Raw genomic sequence first — 19,587 nt, 5'->3', positions numbered from 1 at the left:
TGAATATAAACAAATAAAATAAGTACGAATTATTGCGCATTCTTTTTTGTTAAATGCGCATATTTTCGTTTTTTTGCATAAAATCGTTTTAAATTTAAAGAACTTTTAAGAAAAATCACGAATACACATCAATTTTTAAAAAAAGTATAGATTATTATGAGCTTATTAAAAAAAAAAAAAATTAAAAATATTAAGATTTACCTTGTCCTCAAAGCCTTGCTACGAGGGTACTATTTGGGGCATTTTTAGGGGGGTTTTGACGCTTGAGCACAAGGTAAATCTCAATATTTTTGACTTTTTTTTTTTGTAATCGTATTTTTTTTACATTTGCCCCAAATTTAGCTTGTTGTGTATTCGTGTTTTCGAAATTTTTTTTTTTTGAACACCCCTAGTACACGTGTCTGATCAAGATTTAAGTTCCAAACTGAAACTTCATTTAATACGTGCTTGTAACCTTATAAGACACGTATTTAAAACCTCAATAAACACGTGTTTGAAACTTTATAAAAGATGTGTCAAACACTAGTAAAATTTCCGTGAAATCTACGTGTTCTTGGTTTACGCCTGGATCGTGACGAATATGTGTTTATAAGGGTTTTAATTCCGAAATTGAAACTAGATGTGCCGACTGGGCATTCATAATTGCTATTTTTTTTGCCATAAAAAAAAATTTCTTTCTACTAAATGTGTTGATAACGTGGAGTTTTAAGGTAACACATTTTAATTGAACAATATTTTATAAAGTATCTTTATAAAGTATATTTTATAAAGTATCTTTTTTGACGCAACATACTATGCAAAAAATTGTGACTAATGACATTTTTAAATTTGTTGTATGCTCTTTCTGTGGGTGTTTGAATAATTGTCAATTTCTTTGTTTTCCTTATTTCTGACTTCAATAAAAAGAAAATATTTCTAAAGGAATATCTACCTTTAAGCACCTAGAAAAGAATAAACCTAAGGTATGTTTAATTTTTATACTTTTAAATTTTCTTTTTGATTGTTATGTATTTTATTTATTATTTTGAATTTCGTTTTGCAACCTAGGAATATTACAATATAACATTATATGATCAAAAGTATGAATCAAAAATGAAAACTTAGTTCTATAGTTTCCAAAAAGGATTTCTTTTAAAGAGGACCTTTAAAGCTAAGGTCACGTTAGCTTAGCTATTTTTAAAGAAAAGGTCATCTTAGCGACACCTTAAAGGTGTAGCAATACTTTTATAATAGTAAGTACTTTTACTACTACTTTTTACATAACTACTTTTTTTGAAGGTTTTTTTTAAATGTTTCCATTATGATATGTTTATATCTTTGGCGGTTATTTATTATCATCTTTGATAATTTTTTAATTTTGTATTCAGTTTTTTTGCATTCTATTTTTTTTTTTTTAATTGAAAATAAAATTACTGGTTTATCTGTTTATTTTTATTACAGTTATAGTATAACTAATTTTATTTTTTAGGTGATGAAGAAGTTGATGGTAATGTTAGTGTAAAAAGTAAGAAGAGTGACAAATCAGATTTTGGTGACAACTATCAGTTTGTAATAAGAAAAATCAAAGCAATGATTATAATCAGGATTTTGGAACCAGAGCTACCAGCAGCTGATGTTATAATGAGAATCCAAGATGAGGCAGCAAAATTTAGACCTCAGCTCTAAAGCCTTGGTGGTAATAATGGCAATAACAAAATATAACTATGACAATATTGTATATTTATGTGTTTTTAAGTAAAACAATTTTTTTTAACAATTTTTCATATCTAATGTAGTTGCAATTTATTTACAATATAGTAAAATTGTCTTTATTTCCACCTGAATATGATCAGTTGCGTCAGTGTTTATATCTTTGAATACTAATAATATTTATAACAAATATATAACATATATACAATTTTTCGCAGATGTAGCTTTGTTTCTTAAAAGGTTTTCTAAAATATTTTATTTTTAATTAAGTAATGTATCTTTATCGTTATTTACTTTGCAGCCAAACCATCAACTCTCCTGCATTCACCTTTAGCGTCAAGAAGAAGTTTGAATTCTAAGATTCCTATATTCAAATCGAGTGTGGCTGCTATACCAAAACATAATAAAATAGAACAATCAAGTAGGATCTCTAAATTTACCAATACTTTTAATTTATATAACTTTCACCTTTAGATGAAATTTTATGACCTATGAACGAAGTGAGTGTTATAATTCCTACACAAAAAATCCCAATGACATAAGTTTTTTTAAATCAAATTTTTTACAACTTTTTAGTAAAATTTTCGTTAAAAATGACTATGCAACATGATGTAATTATATAGCTATTTACATTGCAGCTAAAGCATCAGTACTTTCACAATCTCTTTGTCTGTTAACTAGAAAATTGAATTCCAGGATTCCATTTTTAAGGCATAGAGCGCCTATATCAAAAGACAATATTGTGGATTAACCAAGTAATACTTACTTTTTTAGCTTGATTTGTTGTTTATATATATATATATGTTTTTTATATACGACTTAAGTTACATTAGGTATGCAAAAAGTTACATTAAGTATGCAAAAAACTAATTTAAATAAAAACAAATTTTTATTTAAAATACTATTTTGCATACTTAATGTAATGCAATGGTTTTTTATGTTGAATTTAATCCATCTGTATTTCCACAACCACTTATAAAATTAAACAGAATCTTTCAAACAAACAGCAGTTGTAGGGCAACTGCACCCCAAATCAATAAAATGGATCAAGCGAGTAATTTATCAAACTTTGAAAGTTTTTTACTTTTGCTTGATGTGACCAATGCAGTTACTTAAGCTATAATCTTTCTTTCACCATTATCTCAGGATCTTATAACTGTGAATTATGGACTTAGATTAAATATTACATAAAATTTTTTAAGTATATATTTTACAACATACAATTTAAAACAGATAAAAAAAAAAAAACTTAAGAAATTTTAAAGAATAATTAAGTTAGTTTACCAAAACATTAGTAGTTATTTAAAAATCTTTTTCTTATATGAATAAAGTAATGTACTTTACAGAGTTCCATAGTAAAGCTCTCGATCAGTTAGCAAATTTGGCAAAAGAAATTAAAGATATAAAAGTTGCAGTTGAAATAATGGGTGTACCAAGCTCAGCCCAGTCGGCACACCTAATTTCAATTTCGGAATTAAAACCCTTATAAACACATATTCGTCACTATGATTTTAAAATTTTTATTCAAGACTGTTTTTTTTGATGCATAAAGTAGGTTTTGCCTTTACTGAGTAAGCAGAATTTATATTTTGATTCTAAACTGGAATTCCATATCTATTAATTAATGCATTTTTTAATAATTTATTTGTAACTTCATCTTCTTTCACGAATTGGGGAACAACTACAAAAGATACTTCAAAAAATCTCTTGAAACGACTAAAAAGCTTACATTTAGAGACATTGCTTTATGTCAACTTGTTGTTGGTCATGTATTAACTTTTTTTTTTTAACTAAAATCAAAATTCAGATTATTATTCTATTCTTTAATGTACTTCAAATCTTAAACACCATTAAAACTATGAAAATAGTTTTTGAAGAATATGATATAAACCTATGATAGGTTGAATAGGCCTTTCAAAGAGACAGCGCCATTTGAATAAATTTTTCAAATATGTCTAAAATGATTAGTAGAATATAAAAGCAGTGAAGCAATTTAAACGATTTTTTTTTAATCTATTGGTGCTCTTTCCACGGCTCCTCTTGTACCACTGTTGATTTTTTGTATTTAAGTTTTTGCATCCATTTGCTAAAATCTTCGAACCCTTAATCCAACATTTAGTGTAAACGTTAATACTGATTTCATTGTTTTTAGAATGTGTAATGTACATTCATTCATTGGTTCCCAACTTAGAATGGCTCCCACCCGTTTAGGTGGAACTGGAAATATTATTTAATTGCTCATTGTTCAAATTTTTAAGATGGAAAAGCTGGATTGATTATATTAAGTAAAAACAATGACGAGGATCACTATGAAGACGATCTTGATGGCAATAATGATACTACTACAATATGCGGGTTCTGGCTCATTGGCATTTTTGCGCAGACTCATTGACATTTTTGCGTATTTCCATTTTTGCGTATTTCCATTTTTGCGCATTTTCATAATGTCATCTCATTATGAAAAAGGGTGTGAATGACTTATTCTTTGTAGTAGTTCAAGTATGGAAAAAGATGTTTATATTTTTCTCTTCGCGTTTCTCTAATTCTTTGTGCATGTTGTTTTTGTCGTTGTTCTTCAAATCCATGTCGTAGTAAGAGTTTAGTATTGGTATGAATGGGTAAGGTATTTAATTTTTTAATTTTATTAATATAATTTTCATCAATTCTTTTTTTGTGATTATCATCGTGGAATTGTATGGCCAATCTGTGTAATTCTGGGTCAAAAGTGTTTATTTCCTGTAGTTCGCTGTAAAGGAATTCCTCAAATTCTTCTTGTTCTGTAATACTCATTGTTATTTTTTATATGAGAAGAAATTTATTTACAAAATTAAATTTAAAAAAAGGGATGCTTGAGAATGGAGAGTTTGGTCCGAGAAGCAAACCAGCGCCGATAGATTCATATCCTCTTCCGCTTTTAACGTAAACTCCGTCTTTGAATGATCCTCCTTTAGGCCAGGGTGTTAAAAATAATCCGTTTCCTCTATGCGTTCCCATTTTCATTCCATTTCCATTCTTTTTCAAATAAACGATACCTCTTCCTGCAATTTTATCAACCATAGCAGAACCTGCAGAAGATCCTACACCTGCTAACAATCCGGTGGCAAGAGCTGGAACTACTCTTGTTGCAAGTGTACTACCCAACATACCCAATAAAGGTAGAAGAGCTCCAATAAATCCTCCTTTCACATTTGCGTTATGTTCCAATTGGGTTTTGCTCATTTTAATGGTGACTCCAACTCCTCGATGGAGAGCGTCCAAAAGTTTTCGATGTTGATTTTGTGTTACAAGTAAAACGTCGTTTCCGTTAAAATCATCTTTTGAAATACGGATGCTCACAGGTTTACCTGCTATCATTGATTTTTTTATTTTTTCAATCTGTCCCTGAGACAAATTTAATTTAACACTAACATATTTGCTCATTTTTAAATGTGAGAAAAAATATTTATTTCACTTCTCGAATGTGATAACGGATCGTAATCTCCTCTCCACGAAAATCAACCAAATTTCCATTTTGATCAACAACGCGAGTGATCATTGTAGAAATTTCTGGGACTTTGATAGGGAGGTAAGTCAAATGAGTTGGTCTTTCGATGATTTTAAAACCAGGACCAACAGCTGGATAAAAAGAGTAGATGCAATTGAGTTGGGATCCGTTGACGTAAGCAGACCCGATGACGTTGTTGAGGATTCTGATCGTGTTGATGCTTGAAATTCTAACAATATCGTCAGACTCATATTCGGAATTAGGATCCAATTGTCTTTTTGTAAATCCTAAAACTGAGGCGATGCTGTTTTCCACATTCAAATCCATCAAATAATTCATTCCAAGTGTGATGGTTGATTTTAAAGTGTTTAAATTGGATCCGATTTTTATGTTATCGGGAGAGTAGCTGATTTTATTTGCTGTGACGTAGCTAGCGCTTTGAGACGCATAATTTTTTATTGTGTTTGAGACGACCTTTTGTAAATAATTGTTGATGTCTTTAATGTCGTAGCTCCCGTCTGGAATGGTGACATTTTCCCAATGGGTTCCGTTGTTCATGCTATACCGGAAAGAATTGTTTTTGCTGATGATGTTTGGAAAGCTGTTGTACGTCTCAAGCCCTAGAAAAGCCATTTCATAAGTTTTTCCTTTTTCAAAAACGATTTTGTCTAAAAATTCTGTTATGATTACGTTGGAATTTCCGTCCACGTCGATGGTTATGCCTGACATTTTTTTATTATGCAACATTTTTTAAATGGCTTCTTTTGGAAAATAAAAAGTGTCAAATCCGCTTCGATATTTTCCATTGTCCTTTTTTGAAGACAAATCATTCACCGCAAATCCGTGAGGTTCAGACCAACAATGGCTGCAAAACTTTTCAAACTCTTTTTTTTCCATATCGCTAGAAACGTGGTCTCGATAAATGTGGTTAATGTTTTTTAAGTCTTGAGGGAAGAGACAGATAAAATTGGTGTTTTCTCTTATCGTTTGTCTTGGGAGCATGAAATAATTTTGAGCGAGGTAAAAGCAGTCGACGTTAGAGTGTCTTCCTCGGATGTAATATTTTTCACATTTGTTTTGTTTGGTTAGTTGCAAATCGTCAAAGATCATTAAATTGTTTTTGGATGAATCAAGATCTTCAGGATTAGGCACATCGTCAGCCGTTTCAAAAAATTCACACTCCATACCCTCGGTTTCGGAAAAATTTTTTGAAAGATCGTTGATAACACATTCAGGGTCTAGTTTCAATTTTTCAATTTCGGTTTGCACCTTGAACAAGTCGAGAATTATTTTTTTTGGTAATTTTTTTTCGAACGAACTTTTTAGTATTTTGTACTCGGGTTGGAAAAGAGATTTTCCAAAAACTTGCAAATGGTTATAATCCAACCATCCAGGTCTGAGCAATAAATTGAGAAGCAACGTTGTTTTTCCACATCCGGATTTTCCAACGATGATTCCTCGAATGCTTCTCGGTAAAAGCTTGTTGTTGTTTCTTTTGATTTTTCCAATATTCCATGACAAATCAGACACTTCCATTTTTAGTTTAAAAATATTTTTTTAAAATAAAATGTATTGTGTTAAATGCAAAAGGAAAACAGAAACGAATCATTTGAGAAACGAAATCACAAAAAACAACCGACATATGGTTAAAGGAGTTTGCAACGTTTGCGGAACGACCAAATGTAAGTTTGTTTCTTCGCATACGGCAAAAGGAGGAGACTTGGTAGAAACGATTAACAATTTTTCAAAAAAAATAAAGCTTCCATGGGCAAAATTTCCAGGAGAAATGCACATTCCAGGAATGAATTTTGCAGGACCTGGTACAAACTTGGACAAAAGACTCACATCCACCGATATGTATCAAGAGTGGAGTAAACCGGTAGATCGAGTGGACAATGCAGCATACCATCACGATTTAGCTTATAAATATTTAAACGACGTTCAAAGCAGAAATTTGGCAGATCAAATGATGCTTGAAGAAATGAACTCTATACAAAATCCCACTCAGAGAGAAATAAACGAAAGAAAACTGATCACTCCCATCATCAAAGCCAAAGCTAAATTCGGATTAGGTCTAAAAAAAAAGCACCGGAGAACCTGAAATGGACGGATCAACTTGCAAACGAGCTTCATAAACCAGCCATTCGTCATTTTAAAAGAAGAAAAGTGTTTGTGAACGACATGGATGAAATATGGGCCGCAGATTTGGTTGACATGAAATCGTTTTCAAAATTCAACAACGGCGTAAAATATTTGCTCATGGTGATCGACGTGTTTTCAAAGTATGGATGGATCGTTCCGTTAAAGAGTAAAACTGGAGTTGATGTAGCTAACGCTCTAAGCAAAATATTTGAGGAGAGAAGGTGTACAAAGATGTGGGTGGATAAAGGTAAAGAGTTTTATAACAAGCATGTACAAGCTCTAGGTGTACAATTATACTCCACTGAAAACGAGGAAAAAAGTTCTGTTGTTGAACGATGGAATAGAACGATGAAAGAGAGAATGTTTAAATATTTTTCAGCCAACAATACCAATAAATACATTGACGTATTAGATGAAATGGTGGAAAATTATAACAACGCCAAACACTCTTCCATCAAAATGACTCCAGTGGAAGCTAGGGATAAAAAGAATAAATATAGGGTTTGGATGAGCCTGAATGGAAAGACGCAAACAGAAAGAGCAGAACCAAAATTTTCAATGGGAGACAAAGTGAGGATCGTAAAAAAGAAGTCTCATTTTGAAAAGGGGTATACACCGAGATGGACTGAAGAGGTTTTTACCGTGTTAAATGTTCAGCATACGAATCCACCCACGTATAAAATCGCTGATGCTAACGGTGAAGAAATTAAAGGTACGTTTTATGAACAAGAAATGCAAAAGACAGCTCAAGACATATTCAGAATTGAAAAAGTCATTCGAAAGCAAAAGAACAGATCTTTAGTAAAATGGTTTGGATATCCAGATTCATTTAACTCTTGGGTGAATAATGAAGAATTGATACGTTTGCAAAAATAGTCGCGTCGTTTTGTATAGCAAGAAAAAAAATTTTTTGATTTTGAGTTAAATAAAAATCTTGTATATAGAAAAGAAATGAATGCGACAATGAATGAGATGATTATAAAAATAAATGTGCTTGAAGCTGATATGTATGAATGCATGAAACATATTGACTTGAATAAGTTTATGTCTAAGTACCAATTGATGTTGAATGAATTACGTTGTAGTATGTATGAAGCAGAGAATTTAGATGATATGAAAGATATCCTTAAAAATATGTTTTATTTTGAAAGTGAATTGGTTGATGATTTTTTAGAAGTGGAAGATTATTTTCGATGGGATAGTAGAAATATTAAATTGGAAACAACCATGAATAACTTGCGTAGACACTGTGATATATTTGGTGAAATAATTCAAATGATGATAAAGTTAATTCCTTAGTCAAAGGGTTAGGATAATAAAGAAGTGAAAAAATTTTTATTTTGAGTTAAATAAAAATCTTGTATAAGAAAAGAAATGAATTTTATTACAATTGAAAATTTTGATGAGAGCAAATTATCAGTTGGAGAAATTTACACAGCAACAAAACCAGTAGTATATCAAAAAGTGTCAGTAAAATATTCTTATCCAACTGGAGATGGACCTCTTGTATTACGAACACCTACATTATTTTCGTATGGTGTGTGTGAGAATAAAGATCCGGCAACACAAAAACTGAATGGTTATTCCATGTCCTTCGTTTGCTTTGATGCTAAAAAGGGAAAGACAGAAGAAGAAGCAAAGTTTATTAGCACAATGGAAAAGATTACTTTGTTTATTAGAGGTGAAGTAGATAAATTGTCATTCAAACTTAAAAAAGGAGGAAGAAAAAAGCAAATTAATTCAGACGAATTGAGTATTTTAAAATATAAAGCTGACAATGCTGATGCAGCGCCAGTCTTTTATGCTAAAATGTATATAACTAAAAATTCGAAGAATTTTCATGAATCTGAAGACGAAATATTCATTACTTCTACATTTCATAGAAAGAAAACAGCTCTTGATATAAAAAATGGAGCCAAAGGAGAACGTCATAATTAAAATTTGGTCTTATCTTCTGGACATGATTTTATCAACCAAAGATGTTATGCTATTGGAGGACTTAGAATTGAGGGGGTGTATATTGGTCCTTCGATTGTGTCTATTCAAGTTAAACTGTTCGAAGCCATCATCGTAAAAAATGCATCTTTACCTCATAGCATCATGATGTGTGAAAACTTGGATTTAGAGGTAAAAGAATCAGACGAGGAAATGTAAAGCACAAAAACTGAAAATAAAACGACTTAAAACATTTTATTTTCATATTAAAAATGCATGCCCCACACAAGTTGTTTAAAAACAGCGCCTCAGTAGAGATTCACAATTTTAATTTCCAGCTGAGTCATTTAGAGGATAGAGTCAAAGAGTTGGAACGAAAAAATATGAAAAATATTATTGTAACAAAGAAAAAGTTGGATCATCCCACCTATTTCAACACCAACAGACAGTACGAGATTTTTGCTCAACAAGACATTAAATTTCCTCCTGTATCTCACAAGCAGATATCGTTGTCCGTAGGTTTACAATTAGACAAAGGAATTGCTGTCGTCACTTTGATGGATAAAATAAGCAACCAATTGAATTATTTCAAAAACGATGCTATTTTTTCCGAGTCTGTGGATGAAATAGTTATGACCATACACAATTATAACAACCAGGAAGTCATCGTTAAAAAAGGTGAAAAGCTTTGTAAAATAAACTACATCGATTCGAATTAAAAAAAAATGTGTCTTTGTTAAAAAGATGGAGATAATCAAAAACACTGAAAAAATTTATCCAGTTCTTCCAACGGCACCATCAGATGGAGGGCATTTATATCGACTTCAAAAAATAAGTGAGATCCAAAAAGAAATAGAGGATGAAAAAGTGAAACGAATGGCTTTGAGTAAAAAATACCATCGAGCGGCAAAAATAATTCGTTTCACCGACGACGGATTACAAACGGTATGCATTGGTTTAGGGGTTACAGGGATTGCACTTTTATCAACCGTCGTTGCCACTCCAGTTTCGATTGCGTGTGAAGGGGTTGCTGTTGTATTGGGAGCTTTATCCATTTTCGGAAATCATCAGAACAAAAAAATGATGTTAAAGGCTGAAAAGCACGAAAAATTGAAAGTTCTTTCCGAGTCAAAATTGAATACGATTAGCGACCACATTTCAAAATCTCTTATGGATGGATTTGTGAGTGATTCCGAGTACGAACTCATTCTCAGCGAGCTTCAAAAATTCAAAACTATGACTGAAGAAATCCGAACCAAGACAAAAAGCGTCATTGACGAATTGACTAAAGAGTCGTTGATCCAAAAAGGAAGAGAAGACGCGATAAAAGCATTCAACAACTTGTTTAAAAAATCATGATGATTTTCCATGGATCCGCACGCGGATTTAAGAAATCGTAGATTTCCATGAATCCAAAGGATCTAAGAAAAACTAATCTAAAAGAGTAAACGCAATCGAGTTTTTGTTTTAAGTTTTTTTTCTCCGTATTCTAAAAATGTCTTTTTTTAGAATACAAGATCCTGAAAAGCGAGATGAGATTTTGAGAGAATATAGAGCTAATAGAGAAAAGCTTTACAATGAGAGTCTCAACACCAACATTTCAGATGCAAATTATCAGACTGATTTGAGCAAGTTTTTTAAGCCTCTGATTGAGAGCAATGAGAAGACGTTCAAAAAGATAAAATCCGAGGTTAAAAACGAGGTTAAAAACGAGGAGGAGAGCATCAAGCAAGAAGCGCCTTTAGAGTCGTCTATTTTTCCTGAGGATGATCAGTTGTTTGATCTGAACGCAAGAGCTGAATTTAAAAGACGCTTTAAGAACAAGTTTGAATTGAGCAAAAGCGATGGTCAATATACGATTGGAAAAATGGGGGTGATGTTTGAAGGAAACGATATGATTGTTGGAGGCGAAAGGTATGAAGGAACCAAAGGTCTTTGGGAGTTGATGACCAATCCAAACGTTTCAGAAAACGTGACAGCAGAAGATGTATTTAATTACTCGAAAATTTTAGTAGAGAGTGAGGCTGTAAAGTCGGATGCGAGACACAACAAGCCTAAAGCAACAGAGGTTGAGAAATACAATAAATTCATCATACCTATTGAAAACAAACTTAAAGAAAAAAAAGGTCATGGTTTGATTATCCTTCCGAGCGATCCTAATGCGTTGGTGGAAAAACTTCAATTGAGCATCGCTGCAGGACATGCTGGAAATATAGCATCGAGAAACGAAGCCGTTGCCATTTGTGACGAGCTTTTGAGACAGGGGGAAATTAACAAAGAGGAATACAGAGCTATTCAAAAATACATCGAGTCGTGAGAACAGATTTAAAAATTCGAAGAATTTACATGAATCCAAAGGATTTAAAAAAATATTTTCTCATTTTAAAAAAATGCTCATTGTGAACAACAGAAGATATTTTAAAAAGAACGTCGTTGGAGGTGGAGGAATCATGGACGCGATTAAAAATTTTTTGAGGAGAATGGCAGCTTCAAACGCTTCACGATCGTCTCTTCATTTATTGAGAAAAGCAGCAGCAAGCGAAATTGGAAGAGAAGCAATCACAGCCGCCAAATCAGCTGGAAAAGAATTGGCTTCTTCAGCCATATCCACTGCTAAAGACGTTGCCATCGACAAAGGAAAAAAAGCGCTTGAAAAAGTTTACGCCAAGACAGGAACAGTGAATCCAAACCAATTACTCACCACGATTGTAAACGAAGCGGCAAAGCCTGATCCGTATATTCATCCGTATATTCATCCAATGGAAGAGCTGCATAAAAAAATGTTTGGTTCTTCCATTCAAGTGAAAAAGAAAATGACGAAAAAGAATGCGGCTAGAATCCAAGATCTCGTTAAAATGGGGAGCGGGCTTTTGATTGCTTGATTTTTTTTTAACGAATCAAAAATGACATAAATTTTTTTTTCTCATTTTAAAAAATGATAAACACCGATAGATTAAGAGTTGATGAAATGCCAGAGTATGACACTGGAATTGAAAAAGTTGATTTTTTCGAGTACCTCCCAACAAACCTCGATTTAAATTCTTCAGGATCGATCGTTTTTGAGATTGATTGTCAATCTGTGCAAACAGTACCATCAGAGGCTTACATCCTCGTTGAAGGGGTTCTCAAAAAAGCAGATGGAACTGCATACACAGCAACAGACAACATTGCTCTGGTGAACAACGCCATCATGTATTTGTTTAATGATGTCACCTATGATTTATCAGGACAACAAGTGGAAAGAGTCATGTATCCAGGTCAAGGAACAACCATGCTTGGATTGTTGAAATACCCTTTTGGTTTTCAGCTTGCAGATGGTTTGAAGCAAATGTGGTATAAAGACACTTCAAACGCCACCGGAAATCCAGGATTTGTTGTAAGACGAGACCACTTGTTTGCAGACACGACATCCATTGGTGCATTTTCGTTCAAGATACCATTAAAACACATTTTTGGTTTTTGCGAAACTTACGACAAAGTTGTTTATGGCTTCAGACACATCATTACCTTCACAAAAAAAGAATACGACGACGCCATTTACAGAGCCGAGACTGTTGCTGCAGGAATGATCGATCTTAAAAAATTCAGACTTTTTATGCCTAGAATTGAGTTGGATGTTTCGAAGAAATCCGAATTCTTGAAATTAATGGCGAGTAAAATTTCCGTCCCAGTAGCCTATAAGTCAAACAAAGTCGAAAGACAAGTCGTTCCTGCTGGTCTCACAGAATTCACTTGGACCCTAGGAAGAATCACAGACAGAAGCGTTCCGAGATATATCGTGCTTGGACTTCAGACAAACAAGAATTCCAGTCAAATTGTAAATCCAGCCATTTTCAACCATTGTGATGTCAGCAATTTTTTCGTAACCGTCAATGGAATAAAATATCCAAATTACAATTACGATTTGAATTTTGGAGAAAAGAAAATTACCATGGCACATTCTGACGCGTTCTCTTTTGACGATAAATATTACGGTACAAACGAACTTGTTTGTCAATCTGGTTTGACTCTGATTGATTATAAAAATTTGTTTCCGTTGTTTTTTGTAGACATTAGTAAGCAAAAAGAAAGAGTTGTTTCTGAAACGGCAGAATTGGTAGTCAACCTCAAATTTCGAACAGCAGTACCAGAAAACACCGTTATTTTTGCAGTGATCATTTCAGACAGATTGATCAAATTCGATTCCGACGGAACCAACATGAACGTTGTTTATTAGGTTTGAAAGTTCGTCATGAGATTCTTAACAAAAAAATGATTTAAATAAATTTTTTTTCTTTTTAAAAATAAAACATGAGATATACAAAAAATTATCTGAAAAATTTGCTTATGGAAAATGGAATCACATTAACCTCAAACAAATTGTTGCCTTTGATGATGATTGCGATTGAGAATAATCTAATAAGTAAAGATTCGCTTTTGAAAGGTGTAAAAGAACACAGGCCAGTAGGTCGACCAAAAAAAGAAATAAAAATGAAAAATGAGAAAACGGAAAAAAAAACGATCGATCCAAAATACGAGAGACTTGCTTCAATTCGAAATAAACCTGTGTCTGTGAAAACAACCAATATAGAAACCGGGGAAGTGGCTGAATACAAATCCCTTTACAAAGCAATGAAAAAGACAGGACATGGATGGAGATATTTAGAACGTCGAAATGGAAAAGTGGAAGATGGAATAAAGATTGAAATTTTAAATTCGGAAAAGCTAGAAAGAAAAAGTCCGTGAGAAATGTAAAAATTTTTTCAATTCTTTTTTCAGAGAATTGAAAAGAAATAAAAAATATTAGAAAAATGATTTTGGGTAAAATAAATTTCTTGCTATAATAAAAATGAAAAACAAAACGTTGAAAGAATTAAAAGAAATTGCTAAAGAGCAAAAAATAAGAGGGTATTCTAAAATGAGAAAGGGGGAACTTATAATGGCTTTGCAGCCTCCTAGAGTTGTCTCTGCTCCTGCTTCTTTTCGTAGACCTACCGTGGTGAGGTTTGTTCCTTCTGCAGTGATAAAGCCTCCTATTGCTCCGAAACCAGCAATCATTCCACCAAGACCTGTGGTAAAGCCTCCTATTGCTCCGAAACCAATTCATTTGCAAAAACACATCCTTGATGAACCGGTTTTAGATTTAACACCTGCCATAACACCAAAACCAGTCATTCCACCAAGACCTTCATTTTTTTCAAGTCTGAAGGCAGCTGCAAAAAGTGTGGCGTCGTATGTTAAAACTAAGTTTGATGATCTTAAAGATTGGATAGAACCCTACGTTCCTGAAGTAGTCAAGGAGAAGGTAAGCGAATCAGCGGAACAAATCGATAAAAAGATACAGTCTATCAAATCACTTGTATTAAAAACAGTGTATAAACAGCCCTTGCCAAGGCCTTATAAAATAAAATTCAAGTTGGCTGAACACGCGTTGGGTAGTACTGTTAGGTTATATTCTTACAAGCCTTCTTCTCAATATCAAGACATTGCATCCTTTTTTAATTTGGTAAGAGAGTCTGCCATTCAAACCATGGAAGGAGAAAGGAATACAAAAGTAAGAATTATTTTAACGTGCAAAATGAAATCTGTAAGCATCATGACTGGTGAAGAAGTGACTCGGGAAGCAAGCTTTTCATCCAGCTCGGAAATTATTCTAGCAGCTACAGATGTAAGAGAGTTAATGAGCGAAATGGAAGAAAAAGTCTTGGAAAGTAGTGTCAAATACAATGCTTTAGGTTCTAATAGCATCCTATCTAAGATTTTAAGAATGGATATAAACTTTATCGATTACACACCTCTCAGCGGTGGATCCTACATTGAGCTGACTGACGATCTAAAAGATAAAAAGGCAATCATCAACATGAAAAACAACGACAATCAATGCTTTAAATGGTCAGTTACCAGAGCGTTGAATCTGAAAAATAAAAACAACGAAAGAATTGATGAAGACTTGATTGAAAAATCAAAAGAGCTGAATTGGGAAGGAATGGAATTTCCTGTGAATTACCATAATATTGACAAGTTTGAAAAAAATAATCCAGACATTAGCATCAACGTTTTTGAGTATGAAAATGAAAAACCCAACCCTTTGAAAGTATCTGACTTTCTCGATCGAAAGCATAATGTTGATTTGCTGTATATTAAAAACAAAGACACAGAACATTACTGCCTCATTAATAGTTTCAGTCGATTTGCCGGCTCCTCAGCATCAAAAGGTAAAAGAAAACAACATTTTTGCAGAAGGTGTCTTCAATGTTATGATCAAGAAGAAAAGCTTCAAAAACATCGAGAAGATTGTTATAAAAACGCGCCAATGAGAATTGAACTTCCTAAAAAGGGTGCAACTCTTCAGTTTAAAGGCATCGGAAAGTCAATGAGGGTTCCATTTATCGTATATGCTGACTTTGAAAGCTTTATCAAACCTATCGATGACAACACTGAGTATAATAATAAAGATTCATATACCAAAAAGTTTCAAAGACACATTTCAAGTTCCTTTTCCTATTACATCAAATGTTTTGATGAAACCGTTTTAGAGCACGATCCAGTCATTTCCGTATCGTCAAACGAGAACCAAGACGTGGCTCAATTTTTTGTTGAAAATTTGGAAAGCGCAATAAAAGAACTTTTTGGAAAAATCGAGAAAAAAAAGATGGTTTTGACGGAAGAGGACGAAATTAATTTCAAATCAGCAACAGTTTGTCACATTTGCAATAAAAATCTCAAAGACGACAAAGTACGCGATCACTGTCATTTTACTGGAAAATATCGAGGAGCGGCTCACGACGATTGCAATAAAAAATATCAAGTTCCAAAATTCATCCCGGTAGTTTTTCATAATTTGTCTGGTTACGACACTCATTTGTTTATCAAAAAATTAGGTGGAAAGCTCAATTGTATACCCAACAATGAAGAAAAATATATCAGCTTCTCGAAAAAAATCAAAGTGGGAGAGTACATTGGAAAAGATGGAAAACCAAAATACAAAAAAATTGAATTGAGGTTCATCGACAGCTTTAAATTCCTTTCCTCCAGTTTGGATACTTTGTCTAAAAATTTAAAGCCAGAGCAGTTTAAAAGCCTTGCATTACATTTTGAAGGTGAAAAATTTAATTTGCTTTGTAAAAAAGGTGTGTACCCTTACGATTAAGTGGATGGATTCGATAAATTTCAAGAAACACAATTACCGCCAAAAGAAGCGTTTTTCTCAAAACTTAGACACGAGGGGATAAGCGATGAAGAATACGCGCATGCGCAAAAGGTTTGGAACACGTTTCAATGCAAAACGTTCAGAGATTATCACGATTTGTACAACGTGTCGGATATGTTGATACTGACAGATGTCTTTGAAACTTTTAGAGACACTTGTATGAAACATCACAGTCTTGATCCTGCTTGGTATTACACCTCCCCTGGTTTGGCTTGGGATGCTATGCTAAAGAAAACTGAAGTTGTAATAGAGCTTATAACCGATATTGATATGCTCAACATGTTTCGAAAAGGAATACGCGGTGGAATCTGCATGATCTCCAATCGACATGGAACTGCTAACAACAAATACATGAGTGATGATTATAAGCCTTCAGAACCTTCGAAGTTTCTTCAATATTTAGACGCCAATAATCTTTATGGATATGCTATGAGCAAACCTCTTCCAGTTAGAGGATTTAGATGGATGACTGAGGATGAACTTTTAAATTGGAAATCCATGCCTTGCATTCTCGAAGTTGATTTAGATTATCCTGAAAGTCTTCACGATTTACACAATGATTACCCTTTAGCTCCTGAAAGAATGCTCGTTGGAAAAGTGGAAAAGTTAGTTCCCAATTTAAACAACAAAGAAAAATATGTTATTCACCATGAAAACCTTAAACTCTATGAACGAATGGGGTTGATCACTACAAAAATTCATCGAGGTATCACCTTTGAAGAAGAACCTTTCATGAAAAAGTACATTGATCTCAACACCGATAAGAGAAGAGAAGCTACAAGCGAATCTGATAAAGAATTTTTCAAACTCATGAACAACTCTGTCTTTGGGAAAACCATGGAGAATATTCTAAAACGCGTTGATGTTAGACTCATTACCACGAGAAAAGAAGCTATAAAATTATCTAAAAAAATTAAATATAAACGAAACACCATTTTTGATGAAAACTTAATCGCGGTTCACATGGAAAAGACATTTGTTTTTTACGACAAACCTGTTTTCTTGGGAATGAGCATCCTAGACATCAGCAAAACCCTCATGTATGAACATCACTACGACTACATGAAACCTAAATACGGGGATAAGCTGAAATTACTCATGACTGATACTGATTCGCTCTTTTATGAAATAGAATCGGAGGACTTTTACAAAGACATTGCCGATGACGTTGAAAGCAAGTTTGACACGAGCGAATTCGCGAAAGATCATCCTGCCGTTCAAAACTTTGGATTTGACGTTGGGTTTAAAAATAAAAAGGTTATCGGTAAGTTTAAGGATGAAACAGGTGGTAAGCAAATTAAAGAGTTTGTTGGGCTTCGTCCTAAGCTCTACTCTTACAAGATCCTTGAAAAAGAAGAGAAAAAATGCAAAGGAATTCAGAATTGTGTGGTTAAAAAACACATCACTCATCAAGATTATAAAGACTGCTTAATGACTAAAGAAAAACAGCTCAGAAAAATGAACGTCATACGATCTCATCATCACAATATTTTCACTGAAGAAATCAACAAAGTCGCACTCAGCGCTAACGATGACAAAAGAGTCATTTTGGAAGATGGAATACACACGTTGGCTTATGGTCACTACAAATTAAAAAAATCGGCAGAGACAGAGGAAGAACACGGTGCAGAGGAAGAACCAAAGACAGAGGCAAAAAGGTTGATCGCAGAGTGCAGAAAGATAATCGAGGAAAACAAAGAAATTTCAGGTAAGTCAAAAAGGTTGATCGAAGAGTGCAGAGGGATAATCGCGGATACAAAAAAGGTAAGTGATAAAGGTGAGTAACAAAAATGAAAGATTTTAAAAAAATAACAAAATAAAAAAATGAGAAACAAAAAAATAAATGTGGAGGGAATTGTTTTACCAAACGAGGCTTTATCCACTATTCAGTTGATGGAAGCAGCAAAAAAACTAAAAATAAAAAACTTTAGAGGAGTTTTTGTCAGAGACGCGTTGCCAAAAAAGCCAAGAAAAAAAGAATGTGGAATTGTTAACACAGGGGATTCGAGCACAGATGGGTTTCATTGGGTGTGTTGGTTCAAAGACGGAGACAAAAAATTCAGCTTTGACTCTTACGCTCAACCACCTCTCGTCGAGCTCGTTGACTATTTGAAAAGTCCTGTCTTTTACAACAGTAAAAGGGTACAATTTGGAAACACGTCTTATTGCGGTCACTTGTGTCTTTACGTCTTGAAAAAATGCGAAGAGGGAGACAGCTTTCAAGACGTTGTCAACACCCTTTGGTGATTTTTTAAAAGTTTTACTCATTTAAAAAATTCGAAGAATTTTCCATGAATCCGCAAACGGATTTAAAAAATTTTTACCCCCATTAAAAAATGATTGACAAATTCAACAGAAGCGAAATCAGTGTTTATTTTGATAGTCTTGCATCAGACTCAGCCAGCAACGTTTATATTAAAACGGACGGATCGAGCACCATCACTGCAGATTTGGATTACAACTCTCATAAAATCATCAACCTGGGTGAACCCACCAACGCACACGATGCCGCTACGAAAAATTACGTAGACAATCACGTGACAGGTGGTACTGGAACTGTAGTGGGAACTGCAGATTTGGATTTGAACTTTCACAAGGCAATCAATTTGAACGAACCGACCAATCTTCATGACGCCGCCACCAAAAACTACGTTGACGTCAGCTCAAGTCAGTGTGTTAAAACAGACGGATCCAGCACGATCACAGGGATCATCGACATGAACTCTCACAAGTTGATTAATGTGAGCGATCCTACCAATTTAAAAGACGCAGCGACAAAAGGGTATGTAGACACCAAAGTCTCTTACAACACTATTTCATACACCGACATCAACATGACAGCTCACAAATTGACTAATCTGTCGGAACCTACATCAGCTTCGGATTCAGCTACGAAAAATTACGTAGACACGTGTGCTTCAGGTGGTACGACTGTGGGCACTGCAGATTTGGATTTAAATTCTCATAAATTGATCAACGTGACTGATCCAACCAACGCGCAAGACGGATCAACAAAGAATTATGTAGACTTGTTGTTGCAAAAATCGAGTTTGACCAGTGTCGTTCCAGGATCCAGTTTTACCAGTTTAGGCTTAAAGTCTCAGACAGTGGCAGCGTTAACCACTTCTCCTGTGTTTGCGTTTTCTGG

General features: G+C 33.8%; 1 protein-coding gene across 1 annotated transcript in view; it reads right to left on the bottom strand.

The window, feature by feature from the left end:
• Positions 1-19,587, bottom strand: part of LOC149894372 (E-selectin-like) — a 65,332-nt gene that overhangs the window by 10,012 nt on the left and 35,733 nt on the right. The window lies entirely within an intron of this gene.

The sequence above is a fragment of the Hydra viridissima genome, unplaced genomic scaffold, assembly GCF_058129835.1.
Source record: "Hydra viridissima isolate aposymbiotic clone 2 unplaced genomic scaffold, HvirCarnegie_v1 scaffold_1, whole genome shotgun sequence".
Taxonomy (NCBI): domain Eukaryota; kingdom Metazoa; phylum Cnidaria; class Hydrozoa; order Anthoathecata; family Hydridae; genus Hydra; species Hydra viridissima.
This window is presented reverse-complemented; position numbering and strand designations above follow the sequence as displayed.